The sequence below is a fragment of the Salvelinus sp. IW2-2015 genome, linkage group LG23, assembly GCF_002910315.2.
Source record: "Salvelinus sp. IW2-2015 linkage group LG23, ASM291031v2, whole genome shotgun sequence".
In the NCBI taxonomy this organism is placed as follows: Eukaryota; Metazoa; Chordata; class Actinopteri; order Salmoniformes; family Salmonidae; genus Salvelinus; species Salvelinus sp. IW2-2015.
Window position 1 is genome coordinate 29022400 of NC_036863.1, and position 7535 is coordinate 29029934.

Sequence of the window (7535 nt, forward strand, 5' to 3'; positions counted from 1 at the left end):
CATTTTCCATACGCACAAAAAGCTTATTTCTACAAAATGTTGTGCACAAATGTATTTATACATTTATTTAGTCAATTTGACCAGCGATAATATAGCAAGCAGGAATGAGTTGCCGGAGAATCCACGCATCAGGCGCGACTCTCACTCTCTCGCTGCAGTGTCCCCGTGCGAGGGTGCGCGCTACAAAAATGACAATCAGGTCTCTCCGCGACGCACATACAGTCGTGGCCAAAAGTTTTGAGAATGACACAAATTGCTGGACCACTCTTAATCTTTTCCAGAGCTGTATTAATGTAGCCTACTAATACACTAATGATAGTGAATATGATAATAGAGTATTTTTTCTTTGCAAAGGTGGAGAAGGAAGCGGCACTAGAGCTTCAGGCGCTCCTGCAGAACTGGAGATGGTGGTCAGTTCAGAGTCAGACTCAGAGCAGGAACCTTCAGGTACAACTTAAGAGCACAAGTTTAAGTGTAGGTTATTTACAATGTTAATCTCATTCTGCAGAGCAACCAGATGTTCAGAGAGAGAGAGAGAGAGAGGTTCAGAGCCCAGTAGAGGGAAAATAGAAAGGGACAGCTGTAACGGCTGTCGTCTTCCTCCTCGTCTGAGGAGGAGAAGTTTGAAGGATCGGAGGACCAATGTGCAGCGTGGTAATTGTTCATCTTAATTTAATGAAAGTGAACAACTCAAAATACAAAAACAACAAAGGGAAAACCGAAACAGTTCTATCTGGTGCAGACACACAAAGACTGAAAACAACCACCCACAAAACCCAACAGAAAACAGGCTACCTAAATATGGTTCCCAATCAGGGACAACGATTGACAGCTGCCTCTGATTGAGAACCATATCAGGCCAAACACAGAAAACCAATACAGAAATAGAAAACATAGATTACCCACCCAACTCACGCCCTGACCACACTAAAACAAAGAAAATACAAAAGAACTATGGTCAGAACGTGACAGTAGCGAAAGTACTGAAAATCCATTTGATTATTTTGCCCGTCCTCAGTCCAAGGATTTTTACTTATTTTTTCAGTACCACCCAAAACAACCCCCTCAAAGAGTCATTCGCAATGTATTCCACTCCAAAGATGGCACAAACAGAAAATGGCTGACATACAATGAAGTAACTCACTCCTTGTTCTGCTCAGTATGTCTTGCATTCGCAAAACCTTCAGCCAGTGATAGTGCATTTGTCAAAGGAGGCATGCAGGCCTGGAAACATGCCCATCAGAGAGTGAAGGAACATGAGAGAAGACCCATAGAGAAAGCTCAGAAGCCTTTTTCCTCAGAGCCAGAAAAGCAGACATCTGTACCCTTCTGAGTGATAAGCAAATGTCAGGTCAACGAGACCTGGTCAGAAAGAGGAGGCAGGTCATGGAACGTGTGATTGATGTAGTTAAAGTTATTGGTAAATGTGGGCTTAGCTACAGAGGACACAGGCACGAGGCTGCATATAACTTGGAAAACATGTCCGTCAATCATGGCAAGTTTCTTGAGCTTATATTGCTGCTAAGCAAGAGCATGTTAGTGATTGCATTGAGAAGAGCAAGAAGCAGATGGGAAGTAAAGGAAGAGGGTCCTTGGTAACTATGATGTCCAAAACAACAGCATATAAAGTAATTGAGGTCCATCAGAATGTTGATTCAGCAGACAATTGCTGTTGAAGTGAGAAAGGCAGGGATGTTCTCAATACAAATGGACACAACACAGGATTTAACATCCAAAGACCAGTGTGCAGAAGTTCTGCGATATGTCACTGATGTTGTCCACGAGAGACTCATTGCGGTCATTGACTGTGAGTCATCGACTGGACAGTACTTTGTGGATCTTGTGAAACAGACCCTTGAGAAAATGGACATAGATATCAAACAGTGTGTTGGTAATGCAACAGACAGAGCAGCTAATATGCAGGGACAATACAGGGGCTTCTCTGCATTGCTCACAGGAGAGTCTCCTAACCAAGTACACATATGGTGTTACTCACATGTCCTCAACCTTGTGCTAACTGACACCACTGGGGTTGTTGTGGAAAGTGAATCCCTTTTCTCACTACTGAATGACATTGCAGTGTTTTTTCAAGATTCCTACAAGCACATGAAGCTATGGGAGGAAACCAGTGAGGACAGGAGACACAGACGGCTTGATGTAATTGGTGAAACACACTGGTGGGCCAAAGACGAGGCCTTGAGGAAAGTATTTGGAAGCTTTGCAAAGCCTGACCGTGCACTTTACACGGATGTGGTCATCACTATGAAAATAATTGAAAATTATGTGACCATAAAACCTGCCATCCGAAGCAAGGCCCAATGGTACAAGGATGCTCTCCTAAAGTATGAAACCATACTTACAGCTGAGGTTTTTCTCAGGATGTTTGAGCAGACGTCCCCTCTCTCTAAATACTTGCAAACAAGTGGCATGGATATCGTAACAGCGCAGCACTTGGTGACGGGAACGAAGGATAACCTGAGAAAGTGTGCCCGAGACTTTGAGGGTGTGAAGAGGGCAGCAGACAACTTTGTTGAGTGGGCCAATTACATTCTGGAGGAGCAGCAGGACTGTGATGCTGAAGCTCAGACTGCTCTCTCAGAGAAGAGAACAAAAAAAGAAGAGAAAACCAGGTGAGTTGGCAGAAGACGAGCCCATTGCTAATGCAGACATGGATTAAAAAATCAAGATCCACAATGTGGTACTGGACACTGTTGTTGAAAGTATTCACCACCGTTATGTAGCAAATGCAGTGCTGTGTGCAGATGTCTCCTGCATGAATCTGAAGCATTTTCCTGAGATCAGAGAAAAGGGCCTTCCAAAGACAGCCACGAAGGAGCTCAGTAAATTCTTACTGGAATTTGATGAACATGCCACTGTTGAACTGATGAGCCTTGCACAACAGTGGGAAAGACTGAAACAGTCAGCATTGGAGGAGAACAACACCAGGGCTGCTGCCACCAATGATGAATCAGGGGAAGGCTTTGAGGATCCTGATGAAAGTGTGGAGTTGGTGAACAGAAGTTGTTCCACATGTAAAAACTGCCCGATATGCTGCTATCCTGTCTCAGTACAATCTGCTCACGGATGCATATCACATCATTGGTTTGGGCTACAAGTTCCTCCTCACCTTATCCATCACTCAGGTGGCTTGTGAGAGGACCTTCTCCATCCTGAAATTCGTGAAGAACCGCCTAAGAACCTCCCTCACTCAAGAGAACCTTGAAGCGTTCCTTTTGATGGCAACAGAGAAGGAGATTCTTATGGGACTTGACAAAGATGACATCATTGACAAGTTGGCAGAGAGCAGTGAGTTACTGCGCCGCCTACTGGTTTACAAGTGGTAATTACTTACTGGTTACTCTGAAGTAGCTATGCTGTGACTCTTCCTTAACAGGCTGACAAGGGTGAAAGAACATTTGCTGTGAGTTAAAGCTTTTGCACAGAGCCATGTTTTTTGGACTTTCGTATTATACTTGCAGTTATGTTCAATTTCACTCAGTGTATAGATGTGTTTATTTTATGCTGTTTGCTTTATGGACACCAGTGAATGAACATTGTAATCTACATTTTTTTGTAGAGGAGTGCTTTTTTCGACTTTTTTATTATGCTTACTTACATTGTTGTAGCTTATGTTGAAGTTCAGTGAAAGTGTGTGTGTGTGTGTGTGTGAAGGTTTTTGATACTTTTGATATGCTTGATGCTTGAGTATAAAGATAATCATTTGAACATTTGAGCTAATTCTGTATATCTCTGTATATTCTCTTTTTAAAACGTGTAGGCTAATTGTTTTGTGTGTCTAGCCTTGTACATTTGTATGTGCTATGATTGGTGTATTCCTAGTGAGTTTTTGAGGGTGCACCCATAGCCATAGCATACCTTGAAAACTCAGTGTTCAGATAGGCTACTTGTTGGTCAGTCCCAAATGTTTGTATTTTGTAATGTGGATAACTTTCTTCCCAGATAAACATAGTGGCCAAATGTATACCTAGTTTGGTACCCGTTACATCAACAAATAGGGTTAGCCTACAAAATTAGCTGTCTGGTGGTTTGCATGAACAGGGTGGCCTGGGATGGAGTCAAATTCCCGGCCTGAATTATTGTTTCAGTCCGCCCCTGCCTACAGTGAAGAATGGTAATGGCAGCATTATGTTGTGGGGATGTTTTTCAGCAGCAGGGACGGGAAGACTAGTCAAGATCGAGGGAAAGATGAACGGAGCAAAGTACAGAGATATCCTTGATGAAAACCTGCTCCAGAGCACTCAGGACCTCAGACTGGGGGAAGGTTCACCTTCCAACAGGACAACGACCCTAGCACACAGCCAAGACCACGCAGGAGTGGATTCGGGACAAGTCACTGAATGTTCTTGAGTGGCCCAGCCAGAGCCCGGACTTGAACCCGATCGAACATCTCTTGAAAGACCTGAAAATAGCTGTGCAGTGACGCTCCCCATTCAACCTGACAGAGCTTGAGAGGATCTGCAGAGAAGAATGGGAGAAACTCCCCAAATACTGGTGTGCCAAGCTTGTAGCGTCATACCCAAGAAGACTCGAGGCTGTAATCGCTGCCAAAAGTGCTTCAGCAAAGTACTGAGTAAAGGGTCTGAATACTTATGTAAATCAAATAAAATATGTTATTGGTTACATACACATGGTTAGCAGATGTTAATGCGAGTGTAGCAAATGCTTGTGCTTCTAGTTCCGACAGTGCAGTAATATCTAACAAATTATCTAACAATTCCCTAACAACTACCTAATACCAACAAATCTAACAAGTAATCTAACAATTCCCCAACAACTACCTAATACACACAAATCTAAAGGGTTGAATGAGAATATGTACATATAAGTATATGGATGAGCGATGGCCGAGCGGCATAGGTAAGGTGCAATAGATGGTATAAAAGACAGTATTCACATGTGATATGAGTAATGTAAGATATGAAAAACATTATTAAAGAGGCAATATTTAAAGTGGCATTGTTTAAAATGACTAGTGATCTATTTATTAAAGTGAAGTGATTGGGTCTCAATGTAGGCAGCAGCCTCTCTGAGTTAGTTATTGCTGTTTAGCAGTCTGATGGCCTTGAGATAGAAGCTGTTTTTCAATCTCTCTGTCTCAGCTTTGATGCACCTGTACTGACCTCGCCTTCTGGATGGTAGCGGTGTGAACAGGCAGTGGCTTGGATGGTTGTCGTCCTTGATGACATTTTTGGCCTTCCTGTGACATCGGGTGCTGTAGGTGTCATGGAGGGCAGGTAGTTTGCCCCCGGTGATGTGTTGTGCCCTCTGGAGAGACTTGCTGTTGAGGGCAATGCAGTTGCAGTACCAGACTGTGATACAGCCCGACAGGATGCTCTCGATTGTGCATCTGTAAAAGTTTGTCAGGGTTTTGGGTGACAAGCCAAATTTCTTCAGCCTCCTGAGGTTGAAGAGGCGCTGTTGCATCTTCTCCACCACACTGTCTGTGTGGGTGGACCATTTCCAGTTTGTCTGTGATGTGTATGCCGAGGAACTTAAAACTTTCCATCTTCTCCACTGCAGTCCCAACGATGCGTGCTCTCTCTGCTTTTTCCTGAAGTCCACGATCATCTCCTTTATTTTGTTGATGTTGAGTGAGAGGTTGTTTTCCTGACACCACACTCCGAGTGTCCTCACCTCCTCCCTGTAGGCTGTCTCGTCATTGTTGGTAATCAAGCCCATTACTGTTGTGTCTGCAAACTTGATGATTGAGTTGGAGGCGTGCATGGCCACGCAGTCGTGGGTGAACAGGGAGTACAGGAGAGGGCTGGTGAACAGGGAGTACAGGAGAGGGCTGAGCACACGCTCTTGTGTGGCCCCAATATTGAGGGTCAGCAAAGTGGAGATGTTGTTTCCTACCTTCACCACCTGGGGGGCGGCCCGTCAGAAATTCCAGGATCCAATTGCACAGGGCGGAGTTGAGACCCAGGGCCTCCAGCTTGATGATGAGCTTGGAGGGTACTATGGTGTTGAATGCTGAGCTGTAGTCAAGGAACAGCATTTTTACATAGGTATTCTTTTTGTCCAGATGGGATAGGGCAGTGTGCAGTGTGATGGCGATTGTGTCATCTGTGGACCTGTTGGGGCGGTATGTAAACTGAAGTGGGTCTAGGGTTGCCGGTAAGGTGGAGGTGATATGATCCTTGACTAGCCTCTCAAAGCACTTCATGATGACAGAAGTGAGTGCTACGGGGCGGTAGTCCGTGATTTCCTGTGGACCCTGCCACATACATCTCGTGTCTGAGCCGTTGAATTGTGACTCCACCTTGTCCCTGTACCGGCATTTCGCTTGTTTGATTGCCTTGTGGAGGGAATAACTACACTGTTTATATTCAGCCATATTTCCAGACCTCTTTCCATGGTTAAATGCGGTGGTTCGCTCTTTCAGTTTTATGCGAATGCCATCATCCATCCACGGTTTCAGGTTGGGGTAGGTTTTAATAGTCACAGTGGGTACAACATCTCCAATGCACTTCTTTATAAACTCACTTAACGAGTCAGCGTATAGGTCGATGTTGTTCTCTGAGGCTGACCGGAACATATTCCAGTCCGTGTGACCAAAACAATTTTGAAGCGTGGCTTCCGATTGGTCAGACCAGAGTTGAATGGTTCTCGTCACTGGTACATCCTGTTTGAGTTTCTGCCTACAAGACGATAGGAGCAAGATGGCGTCGTGGTCGGATTTGCCGAAGGAAGGGCAGGGGAGGGCTTTGTATGCATCGCGGAAGTTAGAGTAGCAGTGGTCGAGAGAATTACCCTTGCGTGTAGTGCAATCAATATGCTGAGAATTTAGGTAGCCTTGTTCTCAAATTTGCACATTTGCCCAGCTACAATAAGTGCAGCCTCAGGATATATGGTTTCCAGTTTACATAGAGTCCAGTGAAGTTCCTTGAGGGCCGTCTTGGCGTCTGCTTGAGAGGGAATGTACACAGCTGTGAATTTAACTGACAAGAATTCTCTTGACCGGCATTTCTAGGTCGGCTGAGCAGAAGGACTTGAGTTCCTGTATGTTATGATTACACCATGAATCGTTAATCCTAAAGCATACACCCCCGCCCTTCCTCTTCCCAGAGAGGTGTTTATCTCTGTCGGCACTAAGCATGGAGAAGCCCGGTGGCTGAACTGATTCCGACAACATATCCCGACAGAGCCATGTTTCCGTGAAACAGAGAATGATACAATCTCTGATGTCTCCCTGGAAGGCAACCCTTGCTCGAAATTCGTCTACCTTGTTGTCAAGAGACTGGCCATTGGCGAGTAGTATACTTGGGAGCGGTGGGCGATGTGCACGTCTATGGAGCCTGACCAGGAGGCCGCTCCGTCTGCCCCTTCAACGGCGCCATTGTTTTGGGTCGGCTACTGGGATTAGAGCCATTGTCCTGGGTGGTGGTCCAAACAGAGGATCCGCTTTGGGAAAGTCGTATTCCTGGTCGTGATGTTGGTAAGTTGATGTTGCTCTTATATCCAATAGTTCTTCCCGGCTGTATGTAATAAGACTTAAGATTTCCAGGTGTAGC